Below are 16,370 nucleotides of genomic sequence, written 5' to 3' on the forward strand. Positions count from 1 at the left end.
TAAGAAAGGCAGATGGGGTAGGGAGGGAAATATCTCTTTGGTGGTGGGGTTGGGTTGCAGGTGGCAGAAGTGGCGGAGGATTATGCACTGGATGCAGGGCTTGGTGGGGTGGTACATGAAGACCATGGGGACTCTGTCTTTATTTTTGTTGGGGGAAGGGGGTTTGAGAGCACAAGTGCAGGAAATGCAAACAATGTGGTTGAGGGCATTATGAATCAACAGAGGGGGGATGTAATGCTCCTTGAAATAGGTGGAGATCTGGGATGTTCGGAAGTGGAATTCTCCACATTGGACGCAGATGAGACAGTGACGGAGGAGTTGTCAAGGTAGCTATGGGAGTCAGTGTGTTGAAATAGGTGTTGGTGCTGAGATAGTTACTGGAGATGGAGACAGAGAGATCCAGAAAGGGGTGGGAGGTGTCAGAGATGATCAACATAATTTTGAGGTTGGGGTGAAAGGTGTTAGTAAAGTTGATGAAGTGTTCAAGCTCCTCATGGGAGCACGAAGCAGCACCGATACAGTCATCCATGTAGCGGAGGAAGAGGTGAGGGATGGTGCCAGTGTAACAACGAAAGAGGGACGGTTCCACGTATCCTACAAAGAAGCAGGCAGAGCTCGTAGCGACCCCTTTAGTTTGTAGGAAGTGGGAGGAGTTAAAGGAAAAGTTGTTGAGGCTAAGAACAAGTTCTGTTAGGCAGATGAGAGTGCCGGTGGAGGGGGACTGGGGGAAAGGAGGCGCTGCCTTCCCCTGCATGGGGAATACAGGTGTGTAGGGACTATCCAGTCCATGGTGAAGGTGAGATGTTGGGAGCCGGGGAATTGAAAATCTTGGAGGAGGTGTAGGATGTGGGTATGTTCCTCCAGCCTCCTCCCCAGTCTTGATGAAGGGTGTAAACCTGAAACGGTGACTTTCCTGATCCTCTGATGCTGCCTGATCTGCTGTGTTCCTCACCCACTAGTGACCTTCTCCGCCCTGAAGCTCGTCGACCCATATACTGAACCCATTATTACAGCCACGTCTCCTTTCTCAGTACCTACATATGCAGCCGCTCATACACAATGGACTCCAAACAACATTTAGACCATTCCAATTTGGACCAAACTGCTCAACTATTATCTACAGTACATCCAGAGCCTCCAGAAATGGTTTTCTCTGCGGATCCTCAGCTCCATGCTCGCACACATGCACCGGCATCTTCTCTCATTACAGTCAGCCCTATCCCACTCAGAGGCTCTGTTTCCCAAACCTCTTCTGTTTTTCATTCTACGCAGGATCTACACCTTCAACCAACACTTTTTCTCCACCCAGTTGGTCATCAAGGATTGTAAGTACACCAAACTGGCTCGTGCTTACCTCTAAACATAGACCTCCTCCACTATCCTAGATCCCAACCGTATCCATGAACTCATCCTTAATTCACCTGGTGCCAGTAACCACACGGTCACCTCGGCCGCTCCCCCTGACGCCACCGTCAATGTCACTTCCACCAAAGCTGACAACATCACTTCCACTGATGATGCCGACAACGCCACTTCCGCTGTCGACAACGTTGCTTCCAACACCACTGCTGCTGACAATGTCGCTTCCGCCACCACTGAAAACGCTGCTTCCGCTGCTGAAGTCACTGAAAACGCTGTTTCCGCTGCTGACCCCCTTCCTTCTATTTATTTCCTAGCTCCCTTCCTCTTCCCCATTCCTGATGAAGGTTGTAAACTCAAAATGTTGACTTTCCTGCACTTCTGATGCTGCCTGACCTGCTGTGTTCCTCCAGCTCCACACTGTATTGACTCTGGCTCCAGCATCTGCAGTTCTTGCTATCTCTGATTGACTAATATACGTATAGTTTCTCACTTATATAGATCATATAGGTCTAGTATTTTTTCTAACATGACTAACTTTAAAGGCAAAAGGACTAACACCTATTAATTATGCAAGATTAGACTGGACAGACATTCTAATCCCATCAAGAGTAACAGCCAGTATTTAACAAGTACTTATACCGTCTCCTGCTTCCCAAGAACAGATGTCATGCAAACATTTGTGTACAATAGATACAACTATGTGACACCATATTGATTTTAATGTATGTAAAAACTGTGTATAAAAGAGTCTAGAAGGAGGTGATGGCCTAGTGGTATTGTTGCTGGGCTGTTAATCCAGAGTCTCAGATAACATTCTGGGGACCGGGGTCCAAATCTCGCCTTGGCAGACAGTGAAATTTGAATTCAATAAAATGCCTGGAATTAAGAGGCTAATGATGACCGTGAATCCATTGTCGATTGTTGGAAAAACCCATCTGGTTCACTGATGCCCTTTAGGAAAGGAAACTGCCATCCTTACCTAATCTGGCCTATATATGACTCCAGACCCACAGCTATGTGGTTGACACTGAACTGCCCTCTGGACAATTATGGTGGGAAATAAATGCTGCCTGGCCAGCGATGCCCACATCTGGTTAATGAATAAAGGAGTGTAAAACTGTACTTTGGATTCTATCGCTGCCTCGAACTGTGCTACTGTGGAAGCTCAATAAAGAGGCTATTTTTGCCACTCACTGATCTTAATCGTGTCAAAACATGATCCCAAAATGGTAATGGTTGAGTGGGATATATGCCAGGCCATGAGGTTGCAGATTGTGCTGGAATACACTTCTGCTGCTGTTGATGACCCACAACGCTTGCAACTCAAACCTAGGCATCAAGGGTTGAGTTGCTACATCTGTTTGAAGTCTGTCCCATTTAGCACGGGGGTGATAGTTCCACACAACAGAATAGAGGGTGTTTTCAGTGTGAAGGCAGGACTTTGTCTCCACAAGGTGGTAACTCTTACCTATAATGTCATGGACAGATGCATCTGCAGCTGTAGATTATTAAGGATGAAGGCAAGTATGTTTTTCCCTCTTGTTAGTTCCCTCACCACCTGCCACGCACCCAGTCTAACAGATATGCCCTTTAGTGTCCGACCAGCTCGATCAGTAGTACTACTGCCAAGCCACTCTTGGTAGTGGACATTGAAATCCTCCACTCAGAGTACATTTTGTACCCTTGCCATCCTCAGTGCTTCCTCTAAGTGTTGTTCAATGTGGAGGAGTACCGATTCATCGGCTGTGGGAGGACGGTATAAGGTTATCAGCAGTAGATTTCCTTGGCAATGTTTAACCTGAAACCACAAGACTTCATGGGATCCAGAGTCAATGTTGAGGACTGCCAGGGCAACTCCGTCCTGACTGTGCCACCATCTCTGCTGGGTCTGTCCTACCGGTGGGACAGCATGGATGATGATTGTGGTATCTGGGACATTGTCTGTAAGGTAAGATTGCATGAGTGTGACTGTGTCAGGCTGTTGCTTGACTAGTCTGTGAGACAGCTCTCCCAATTTTGGCATTAGCCCCCAGATGTTAGTAAGGAATACTTTGCAGGGTTGACAGGGCTGTTTCTGCCATTGTCTTTTCCAATGCCTAGGTCAATGCCTAGGTGATCCGTCTGCCTTCATTTCTTTGAGATTTTGTAGCGATTGGTTTAACTGAATGGCTTGCTAAGCCATTTCAGAGGGCAATTGAGAGTCAACCACATTGCTTTGTGTCTGGAGTCACATATAGGGCAAGCCATATAAGGATGGCAGATTTCCTTCCCTGAAGGACAGTAGTGAACAGGTGGGTTTTGTACAACAATTTACAATGATTTCATGGTTACTAGTAGATTCTTAATTACAGACATTTTAAGAAATTTAATTCAAATTCCACCCTGTGCCATGGCAGGATTCAAATCCAGGTTTCCAGAACATATTAGCTTTGTTTCTGGATTAATAGCCTAGCCATAATATCATTAGTTCCACTGTCAAGAGCAGCAAAATGTTGAATAAATACAATTCAGCGACAGCCACAAACCCATGTACATTAAATTAAAGCAAATCTTCTTACTTTGTTCATCCATTACCTCCCCATAACCTATTAATTTACAGATTCCATTAATAATCAAGGTTATTCAGCACATTTAATCATCTCATCTTTTTAAATTTCAATAAATATGTCAATATTTTTTGTAAAGCAACAAATTCCTTCCTACAATTAATAATTATATTTATTGCATAATTTATCTATAAATTTAATTCTAATGATAAAACTACATAATTTCCCTATAAAAACTGAAAGAACTGTGGATGCTCTAAATCAGGAACAAAAACAAAGTTGCTGGAAAAGTTCAGCAGGTCTGGCAGCATCTGTGAAGGAAAAAACAGAGTTAACGTTTCAGGTCCGGCGAACGTTCCTTAAAGTTCCTTTCCAGCAACTTTGTTTTTGTTCCTGTATATAATTTCCCGGACTGCATTAGCACCAGAGGTCACACATCAATTATTAATTCCTGATCACTTAGTAAATAGTTTAATGTTTATATCAGAAAATACGGAGGCATGGGATTGAGGGTGATTTAGCGGTTTGGATCAGAAATTGGCTAGCTGTAAGAAGACAGAGGGTGGTGGTTGATGGGAAATGTTCATCCTGGAGTTCAGTTACTAGTGGTGTACCTCAAGGATCTGTTTTGGGGCCACTGCTGTTTGTCATTTTTATAAATGACCTGGATGAGGGCGTAGGAGGATGGGTTAGTAAATTTGCGGATGACACCAAAGTCGGTGGAGTTGTGGATAGTGTGGAAGGATGTTACAGGTTACAGAGGGACATAGATAAGCTGCAGAGCTGGGCTGAGAGGTGGCAAATGGAGTTTAATGCGGAAAAGTGTGAGGTGATTCACTTTGGAAGGAGTAACAGGAATACAGAGTACTGGGCTAATGATAAGATTCTTGGTAGTGTAGATGAGCAGAGAGATCTCGGTGTCCATGTGCATAGATCACTGAAAGTTGCCACCCAGGTTGATAGCGTTGTTAAGAAGGCGTACGGTGTGTTAGGTTTTATTGGTAGAGGGATTGAGTTTCGGAGCCATGAGGTCATGTTGCAGCTGTACAAAACTCTGGTGCGGCCGCACTTGGAGTATTGCGTACAGTTCTGGTCACCGCATTATAGGAAGGATGTGGAAACATTGGAAAGGGTGCAGAGGAGATTTACCAGGATGTTGCCTGGTATGGAGGGAAGGTCTTATGAGGAAAGGCTGAGGGACTTGAGGCTGTTTTCGTTAGAGAGAAGAAGGTTAAGAGGTGACTTAATAGAGACATACAAGATGATCAGAGGATTAGATAGGGTGGACAGTGGGAGCCTTTTTCCTCGGATGGTGATGGCTAGCACGAGGGGACATAGCTTTAAATTGAGGGGTGATAGATATAGGACAGATGTCAGAGGTAGGTTCTTTACTCAGAGAGTAATAAGGGCGTGGAATGCCCTGCCTGCAAAAGTAGTAGACTTGCCAACTTTAAGGGCATTTAAATGGTCATTGGATAAACATATGGATGATAATGGAATAGTTTAGGTTAGATGGGCTTCAGATAGGTTTCACAGGTCGGCGCAACATCGAGGGCCGAAGGGCCTGTACTGCGCTGTAATGTTCTATGTTCTATGTTCTATATCAAGCATATTGGATAGCTTTGAGATAACTGATTTGTTTCTGGCTGCCAAGCAAAATCCTGGAACTTCCTCGTTAATGGCATTATGGATATACCTCTGGTACATGAACCATAGCAATTGAAGAAGGCAGCTTGCCACTACCATCTTAAGGGATGGGCAATAAATGCTGGCCCAGCCAGTGACACCACATTCAATGAGTGAAGAAAGAAAAATCTTACTGAATGCTGGAGCAGATTCAAAGGTCTCAATGGCCTACTCCTACTCTTATGTTCATATTTATTTAAACATTTTCAAAGGCTTATTTCCATCTCTTTACCCAATCAACTACTGACAGCTCTCCACTCCCCAAAATTCAAAATATTTCATTTGGACTCAAGTATGTCACCTTCATCCTAATATAGAACTCACAGAATCATAGAATTGTTATAGTGCCCATTTTGTTTGTAATGCAATTGCATCATGTTGGAGAATTGTTTGCTGTAAGACATTAACCAATGCACCAAACTCAATCTGGTACAGCTTTCTCCATGATTGAGGAGTTAGGTAGATAGATAGATAGAAATTTATTATCACTTGTATTTAAGTATTGATGAATTTGATGGCTTAATGGCCTCCTAATGCAAAATACTGCCGTATAATTCTCTGATTGTACGCAAAACTTCGTCATCCATGGAAGTTTTATAATGTAGCAATAGACGAGTGACTCACTAAGATAGAATGTAAAGAAAAGTTATAAAGTGAGCAGGACCAAAGCAGATTGATGAGATTGAAACAGGTGAGGTTTGAAGAGGCTCATATGATAAATAAACAGCAGGACAGAGCAGGTGGGCCAAATGGCCTGTTTCTGTTCAGTATCTTTGATATTAAATGGATGCATTCAGTGATTGTGATGTGTTTGTGGCATCACAAAAAAACAAAGAAGCTGAGAGAATGTTCCTTGTCTATGATGCCACATGGACTGCCTGACAACGGAATGTTCCTGTGTTAGAGACTGACTTTCTTGTTTGACTGGCTAGCTGCAAAATGCAGTTTCTACTTGGGTTCAGTCTGTCTTTTATTTTGACCTTCTTGACCAATGTTGGCAGCTCAGAGGCATTTTCCCGCCCAGCCTGGTTCAGAGTGGGAATGGAAGTGTTCCCAGAGGATCTGGCTGTGACACAGCCTGAACTGGCTCAGTGGTGTCTACCATACCCATTTCGTACAATCTGCTTTGAAAATACTGACAGCACACACATCCAGGAATGGGTCACAAACCAGAGCTTTCTACTCCAAGTTTTGGGATTGATGTTGACAGCTTTGTCTTTAATGCTTCTCAAGAGAAGGTGGACTATTCACTTGCGCAGGGTAAGTGTGGTTCCCAGGGATAATTATTGCACAGAAATCTGTTTTGCAGTGAGTCAGATTTATTGTGAAATAGACTGGACGGAATTCAGCATTAACCAGTCCATGAGCAGCGTGGTGAACTCAGTGTGGAGCAGTGCAAAAGGAGAGTGGTGAACACTTTGTGCTACAAGTGAAGGAATCTCACTGCAGTATAGGCTAAGTGTGTTTCAGTCTTTCTAAAGGGTTAGTACAGGTAGCTCATCTTCTGATTAGTAAAGGCAGTTCAGATACAGAGTAAGTTGAGGGGGCGCTATTTGTTAAAGAATAATAACTGTAATTTTTAGGTGGCTAATTAAATTTTAACTTGTAATCTAACAGTCGACAGTTGGTCATGTCACTTTGGGGGTTTTGTTTTATTCTGCCTCTGATGTGATCAATCAAGGACGCTGAGAACATCCCTGATAACTTCACCTGCAGGGAGTGTACCCAGCTTCAGCTGCTCACTAAGTGATGGTTAGAGATACCAAGGATCACACAAATGGCATGGAGTATCACAGATAGATGTTATAGAAATGTGGTCACACCCATGGTACAGGAAGATAGATGGATGATCGCTAAACAGGGCAGACAGTCAGTGCAGGAGTTCCCTGCAACTGTACCCTTGTCAAACAAGTTTTCTGTTTTGGATACTGATGAGGCCCACCGGGTAGCAGCAGCAGCAGCAGCTTTATTCACTCAGGCAGGGTAAATGCGGTTCCCAGGGATAATTATTGCACAGAAATCTGTTTTGCAGTGAGTCAGATTTACTGTGAAATAGACTGGATAGAATTTAGCATTAACTTTACAGAGGGAAGGGACAAAGCATAGTAGAGCTTAGTAATTGGAGATTCAATAGTCAGGCGCGCAGATAGGTGCTTCTGTGGTTGCGAGAGAGATTCCAGGATAGTATGTTGCCACCCTGGTGCTAGGGTCATGGATGTCTCTGAGCAGGTACAGGGCATCCTGAAAGGGTAAACAGACAGAAGTTATTGTCTGTATTGGCACAAATGACATAGGTAGAAAGAGTGAACTGGTCCTGCAATGACACTTCAGGAAGTTAGGTAGTAAACTAAAAAACGTGACCTCTAGGAGAGTAAGCTCAGGATTACTCCCATATGCTACTGAGGCTAGGAGCAGAGATAGCGTGCAATTAAGCATGTGGCTAATGAGCTGGGGTAGGGAGGACGGCTTCAGATATGTGGATCATTGGGATGTTATTGCAGGGAGGATCTGACATAAACGAGAAGGATGGTTTGCACCTAAACTGGAGGGGCACCAATATCCTGGCAGGGAGGTTCTATCATGGGACTCTGGAAGATTTAAATTAATATGACAGGAGGGTAGGAACTGGAGCAGCAGGTCAGTAAGTATAGAGACTGGAAAAGAGCTTGCGCCCAAAGCAAATTAGCTAGGAGGAAGAGCAGTCAGGGAGAGGTTGCTGAGAGTAGCGGAACTGGAGGCTTGGACTGTATTTGCTTCGATGCAAGAAGTATAACAGGTAAACCGGATGAAATTAGAGCCTGGATTGATGCATGCAATTATGATGCTGTTGCTATCACAGAGACATGGTGGAAAGAGGGGTAGGATTGGCAACTTAACGTTCCAGGATGTTTAGATGAGACAGAGGAGGAAGCAAAAGAGGTTGGGGAGTTGCATTACTGGTTAGGGAGCATATCACAGCTTTGTTAAGGGAGGACAAACTGAAGGGAGGCATTATGGGTATAGGAAGGGTGCAATCACAATGTTGGGATTGTACTACAGACCTCCCAGCTGCCAGCAGAAGATAGAGGAAGAGATATCTGGGTGCACAGAGAGATCTGGGCCTTCAGGTCCATTATACCCTGAAGGTGGCAACGCACGTCGATAGAGTGGTCAAGAAGGCATACGGCATGCTTTCATTCATTGGACAGAGTATTGAGTACAAGAATTGGCAGGTCATGTTACAGTTGTATAGGACTTTGGTTCGACCACATTTGGAATACTGCGTACAATTCTGGTCGCCACATTACTAAAAGGATGTGGATGCTTTGGAGAGGGTGCAGAGGAGGTTCACCAGGATGTTGCCTGGTATGGAGGGCGCTAGCTATGAAAAGAGGTTGAGTAGATTAGGATTATTTACATTAGAAAGATGGAGGTTGAGGGGGGACCTGATTGAGGTCTACAAAATCATGAGAGGTATAGACAGGACGGATAGCAAGAAGCTTTTTCCCAGAGTGCGGGTCTCAATTACTAGGGGTCACGATTTCAAAGTGAGAGGGGAAAAGTTTAAGGGAGATATGCGTGGAAAGTTCTTTACACAGAGGGTGGTGGGTGCCTGGAACGCGTTGCCAGCGGAGGTGGTAGAGGTGGGCACGATATGGGCAGGGAGCAGAGGGATACAGATCCTTGGAAAGTAGGTGAAAGGTTTAGATAGGGGATCTGGATTGGCGCAGGCTTAGAGGGCTGAAGGGCTTGTTCCTCTGCTGTAATTTTCTTTGTTCTTTGTTCATATGTTGTGATATTTCTGGAAAGATGTGAAAATAACAGGGTAGTTGTGGTGGGTGATTTTAATTTCCCTCATATTGACTGGGACTTCCTTAGTGCCAGGAGTTTGATAGAGAGCCATTTGTGAGGTCTGTCCGGGATAGTTTCTTGGAACATTATGTGGCTAGTCCAACAAGTGAGGAGGCCATACTGGACCTAGTATGGGTAAATGGGCCCAGTCAAAGTTTCAGTGGGGGAGCATTTTGAGAATAGTGACCATAATTCCGTAAGTTTTCAGATACTTATGGATAAGGACAAGAGCAGATCTTGGATGAAGGCGTTAAATAGGGGGAAGGCCAACTATAACCAAACTAGGCAAGAATTAGAGAATGTAGATGGGAGCAGCTGCTTGAAGGTAAATCACATCTGACATGTGGAAGTCTTTTAAGACCAGTTGATTGCAGGACAGGCATGTTCCTGTGAAAATGAAGGACAGGAATGGCAGGATTCGGAAACCTTGGGTGACAAGGGAGGTTATCAGCTTAGTCAAAAAGGAAGCATACCTAAGGTCTAAGCAAGTAAAAACAGGTGAAGTTCTTGAAGAATACTGAGAAAGTAGGAAGGAGTTCAAATGGGGAGTTAGGAGGGCTAAAAAGTGCTATGAAATATCCTTGGCCAGCAGGGGTTGGGGAGAATCCCAAGGAATTTATACATATATGTTAGGAGCAAGAGGGTAGCCAAGGAAAGGATAGGCTATTTAAGGATAAAGGAGGGTGGCAGAGGAAATGGCTGAGATCCTTGGTATGTACTTTACGCTGGTATTCACCAAAGAGAGAGATGTGAGGGATGTTGAGGTTAGGGAAAGGTGCGTGAATACTCTCAGACAGGTCAACATGATGAAGGACGAAGTGTTGGGTGTCTTACAATACATTATGGTGGACAGGTCCCCAGGGCCAGATAGGATCTATGCCACGATACTGTGGGAGGCAAGGGAGGAAATAGCTGGGGCCTTAACAGATCTTTCCTTTTTGGCCTCAGACAAAATTCCAGCTGACTGGTGAATGGCTTATGTTGTTCCTTTAAGAAGGGAAACAGAGATAATCCAGGGAATTACAAGCCTGTGAGCCTGATGTCATTGCTGGGGAAGTTGTCAGAAAAGATAATGAGAGACAGGATTTATTCATATTTGGAAGCCAATGGACTTGTTAGTGACAGGCAGCATGGGTTTGTGCAGGGAAGGTCATGTCTCACCAATTTGATTGAATTTATTGAGGGTGAGAAGAATGATTGATGAGGGAAGGGCAGTGGATGGTGTCTGGCAGTGTATGGTGGATGGTGGATGGCAGTGTGGCATTTCATAAGGTACTCTGTACCAGGCTTGTACAGAAGGTAGAGTCACATGGAATCCAGGGTGTGCTGGCTAGATTGGATACAAAACTGGCTAGGTCATAGCAGTGGAAGGGTGCTTTCCAGAAAGGAGATCAGTAACTAGTAATGCTCCGCAGGGATCAGTGCTGGAACCTTTGTTGGCTTCAATATATATAAATGATCTGGAGGAAAATATAAGTGGGCTGATTCGTAAGTTTGCAGAGGACACCAAAATTGATGGAGTTGCAGACAGTGAGGAGGATTGTCAAATGTTACAGCAGAATATAGGTAGATTGCAGATCTGGACACAGAAGTGGCAGATGGCAGGCAAATTATTGGAAAGGGCTCTGAGAGATAGGATTTATGATCACTTGGATAGGCACAGTTTGATTCATGATAGTCAGCATGGATTTGTGAGGGGTAGATCATGCCTCACAAACCTTATTGAATTCTTTGAAGAGGTGACCAAACACGTGGATGAAGGTAGAGCAGTGGATGTGGTATACATGGATTTAAGTAAGGCGTTTGATAAGGTTCCCTATTGTAGGCTCATGCAGAAAGTAAGGAGGCATGGGATAGGGGGAAATGTGGCAGATTGGATTCAGAATTGGCTGACCCTTAGAAGACAAAGAGTGGTAGTGGACGGAAAATATTCAGCATAGTGCTCAGTTATGAGTGGTGTACCACAAGGATCTGTTCTGGGTCCTCTTCTATTTGTGATTTTTGTAAATGATTTGGATGTAGGAGTGGAAGGGTGGATTAGTAAGTTCACGGACGATACAAAGGTGGGTCGAGTTGTGGGGGATAGTGCGGAGGGCTGTTCGAGGTTACAAAGGGGCATTGATAGGATGCAGAGCTGGGCTGAGAAGTGGCAGATGGAGTTTAACCCTGAAAAGTATGAGGTGATTCATTTTGGAAGGACAAATTTGAAAGCAGAATACAGGGTTAACGGAAAGATTCTTGGCAGTGTGGAGGAGCAGAGGGATCTTGGGGTTCGTGTCCACAGTTCCCTGAAAGCTGCCACCCAGGTGGATAGAGTTGTTAAGAAGGCATATGGTGTGTTAGCTTTCATTAATAGAGGGATTGAGTTCAGGAGCCGTGAAGCTATGCTCCAGCTGTACAAAAGCCTGGTTCGGCCACATCTGGAGTATTGTGTCCAGTTCTGGTCACCTCATTACAAGAAAGATGTGGAAGCGTTGGAAAAGGTGCAGAGGAGATTTACCTGGATGTTGCCTGGAATGGAGGGAAGGTGTTACGAGGAAAGGTTGAGACAGCTAGGCTTTTTCTCTTTAGAACGACGAAGGATGAGAGATGACTTGATAGAGGTGTACAAAATGATCAGTGGTGTGGATAGCCAGAGACTTTTTCCTGGGGTGGAGGTAGCTATTACGAGGGGGCATATTTTTAGAATGAGTGGAGGTAGATATAGGGGAGACATCAGAGGTAGGTTCTTTACTCAGAGAGTGGTAGGGGCATGGAATGCATTGCTGGAACGGGTAGTAGGGTCGGCCTCATTAGGGGCATTTAAGCAGCAATTAGATAGGCTTATGGATGATAGTATAAGGTAGGGATGGAGGTTAGATAGACCTTAGGTTTAGGGTAAAATTTCAGCACAATATCATGGGCTGAAGGGCCTGTACTGTGCTGTACTGTGCTGTACTGTCCTGTGTTCTGTGTTCTATGTTCTATGGTGTTTAATCTGGACAAATGTGGGTGGTGGGTGCCTGAAACACACTGCCAGTGGTGGTGGTACATTTTGGAAGATCACATTCAGGTGCAAATTATACAATAAATAGCAGAACTGTTAGGTGCATTGACGTACAATGGGGTCTGGGTATACAGGTCCACAGATCCCTGAAAGTGGCAACACAGGTGAATAGGGTGGTCGAGAAGGCATACAGTACAATTGCCTTCATCGGCTGTGATATCAAATATAAAAGTTGGCGACTTAATGTACACATTTGGCCACATTTGGAATATTGCACACACTTCTGGTCGCTACACTACCAGAAGGACGTTTCGATGCTTTGGATGCAGAAAAGGTTTACCAGGAGGTTGCCTGGTCTGGAGGGTTTTAGTTATAAGGAGACGTTTGAAAAACTCGAATTGTTTTCACTGGAGAGGCATAGGCCGTGGGGCAATCTGATAGAGGTCTAAAAAATTATGAAAGGCATTGATAGGGTGGATAGTTGGAGGCTTTTTCCCAGGGTGGAAAAGTCAACTTTAAGAGGGCACAGGTTCAAGGTGAAATGGGAAAGTTTAGGGGAGAAGTGCTGGTAAAATTTTCAGGGTGGTGGGTGCCTGACGTGCTGCACCACACTGCACTGCCAGCGGAACTGGTAGAGGCAGGTTATGTTAGCAACATTTAAGGTGTATCTTGATAGACACTTGAACAAAAGGAGAGCAGAGTGATAGAAACTGCGCATGCGCAATATGTAGTGGGTCTAAATAAGGATTAGGAATTGGCACAGGCTTCGTGGGCCAATAGGCCTGTTGCTGTATTATATTGAATTGTATTGAATTGTATTGTATAAATCATTGAATATTTCTTCCTAGAATGAAAAAATTCGTAACAATAAATCCTGGTCTGTGTAATAACAATTCTCCCACTCAGAGAAGAGTTAGAGAGATTGGTTGCAGAACTTGACCAAGTGAAATAGGCTGATCCAATACCACTAATTATATCAAGATTCATAGAATGAGAAAATGATACAGAAAGCATCCATTCAGCCCAAACCTGCTCTTTGAAAAGAATCCCAAACAGCATGACTCTCTTGTTTGGCACAGGACATTGGTGAGACCGCACCAAGATTATTGTGTCTTTTGTCTTCTTGTCTCAGCAATGCTTACGGAGGAAGTGCAACATGACTGGTTCCTGGGATGGCAGGACTGATATATAAAGAGCCTGGATTGGTTAAGATTATATTCACTGGAGTTTAGAACAATGAGAGATCTCATTGAAACCTGTAAAATTCTAAATAAATACCAAAAGAACTGCGGATGCTGTAAATCAGGCTCGAAAAGCTCAGCAGGAAGGGTTCTGAGGAAGGGTCATCGGATCCAAAACATTAACTCTTTTTTTCTTTCACAGATGCTGCCAGACCTGCTGAGCTTTTCCAACAACTTTGTTTTTGTTCCCTATAAAATTCTAACAGGACTAGACAGAGTAAATGCAGGAACAATGTTCCCAATGACTGGGGATAGTCCAGAACCAAGGATATGGGGTGGACCATTTAGGTTGTGATAAGGAGAAATTTCATCACCCACAGAGCAGGAGTTAGATATAGTTCTTAGAGCTGAAGGGTTTGGGGAGAAAGAAGAACAGGGTACTGAATTGGATGATCAGCTGTGATCATATTGAATGATGGGACAGACTCAATGGGCCAAAGAGCTTACTCCTATTTTCTATGCTTCTAGCTCATCAAATTATTCCCCTTCAAGTACTTACCCAAATTACAATCAAATCTGCTTCACCAATTCCTTCAGGCACTGCATTCCAGATTAACCGGAACAGCTACAGCCATTCCTGTTTATTCAATCACAACCATAGAATCCCTACAGTGTGGAAACAGGCCCTTCGGCCCAACAAGTCCACACCGACCCTCACAGCATCCCACCCAGACCCATCCCCCTAACCCACCTAATCTACATATCCCTGACACTATGGGCAATTTAGCATGGCCAATCCACCTCGCTTGCACATCTTTGGACTGTGGGAGGAAACCAGATCACCCGGCGGAAACCCACGCAGGAGAATGTACAAATTTCACACAGACAGTCACCCGAGGGTGGAATTGAACCTGAGTTCTTGGCACTGTGAGGCAGCAGTGCTAACCACTGAGCCACAGTGCCACCCTAATGGTTTCTCAAATTCACATCCTGTTATCTCTGGTACCCCCTTGGATCTTTCCCTGCTAATTCTCATCTACCTAAGCACCTCACTTTAACATAACAAGGTTGGTCGTCCCCAATAATGGGATACGATGGGTGGTGACAAGATGAGATCTTGGGGGTCATATGCTTTGAAGCATCAATAGTTGCCATAAACATGTTAATACCTGGGAAGCCTCTCAGGATCCTCATAACTGTTTCAAAGGGTGGGTGTGGCTTAAAGGACAGTTACTTGGGGCCTGCTTATTGCTGCACAAAAAGCCAGTGTGAAGCTAGGGTTTTGTTTATAGAAGCTCTGATATTTAAACAACTCCCACCGCCTTGAACCTCTCCTCCCACTTTTGTAAACTCCCCAACGCTTAGGAGCTAACGCCTTCTTCCTCCAACTTCAGCCGAGCAGCATGTAAGTTAAGATGTGGACTGGAGGGTTTTGGGTGGTCCCAATCTTCTGGAGGATAAAACATGGGATGACTCATGGGCTTATGTTGGAATAGTCAATCATAGAATCAGAACAAAAACAAAATTTCTGGAGAGGTTCAGCAGGTCTGGCGCATCTGTGAAGGAAAAAACAGAGTTAACGTTTCGGGTCCGGTGACTGAAATCAGACCCGAAACGTTAACACTGTTTTTTCCTTCATAGATGCTGCCAGACCCGCTGAACCTCTCCAGCAGATATAATAGGAACTGCAGATGTTAGAGAGTTCTGAGATAACAAGGTGTAGAGCTGGATGAACACAGCAGGCCGAGCAGCATCAGAGGAGCAGGAAGGCTGACGTTTCGGTCCTAGACCCTTCTTCAGAAATGGGGGAGGGGAAGGGGGTTCTGAAATAAATAGGGAGAGAGGGGGAGGCGGATAGAATATGGATAGAGGAGAAGATAGGTGGAGAGGAAACAGACAGGTCGAAGAGGCGGGGATGGAGCCAGTAAAGGTGAGTGTAGGGGGGGAGTTAGGGAGGAGATAGGTCAGTCCAGGGGGGCCGGACGGGTCAGGGGGGGGGGATGAGGTTAGTGGGGGGGGGAGGGGGGTGCGGCTTGAGGTGGGAGGAGGGGATAGGTGGGAGGAAGGACAGGTTAGGGAGGTGGGGACGAGCTGGGCTGGTTTTGGGATGCAGTAGGGGGAGGGGAGATTTTGAAGCTTGTGAAGTCCACATTGATACCATTGGGGGCTGCAGGGTTCCCAAGTGGAATATGAGTTGCCGTTCCTGCAACCTTCGGGTAGCATCGTTGTGGCACTGCAGGAGGCCCAGGATGGACATGTCGTCTGAGGAATGGGAGGGGGAGTTGAAATGGTTCACGACTGGGAGGTGCAGTTGTTTAGTGTGAACCGAGCGTAGGTGTTCTGCAAAGCGGTCCCCAAGCCTCCGCTTGGTTTCCCCGATGTAGAGGAGGCCACAACGGGAACAGCGGATGCAGTATACCACATTAGCAGCTGTGCAGGTGAACATCTGCTTGTTGTGGAAAGTCTTCTTGGGGCCTAGGATGGGGGTAAGGGCGGAGGTGTAGGGGCAGGTGTAGCACTTCCTGCAGTTGCAGGCAAAAGTGCCGGGTGTGGTGGGGCTGGAGGGGAGTGTGGAGCAGACAAGGGAGTCACGGAGAGAGTGGTCCCTCTGGAAAGCAGATAAGGGTGGGGAGGGAAAAATGTCTTGGGTGGTGGGGTCAGATTGCAGATGGCGGAAGTGTCAGAGGATGATGCATTGAATCCGGAGGTTGGTGGGGTGGTACGTGAGGATGAGGGGGTTCTGTTTTGGTTGTTATTGCAGGGAGGGGGTGTGAGGGA

Source organism: Rhincodon typus, chromosome 5 (genome assembly GCF_021869965.1).
Source record: "Rhincodon typus isolate 14 chromosome 5, sRhiTyp1.1, whole genome shotgun sequence".
NCBI lineage: Eukaryota > Metazoa > Chordata > Chondrichthyes > Orectolobiformes > Rhincodontidae > Rhincodon > Rhincodon typus.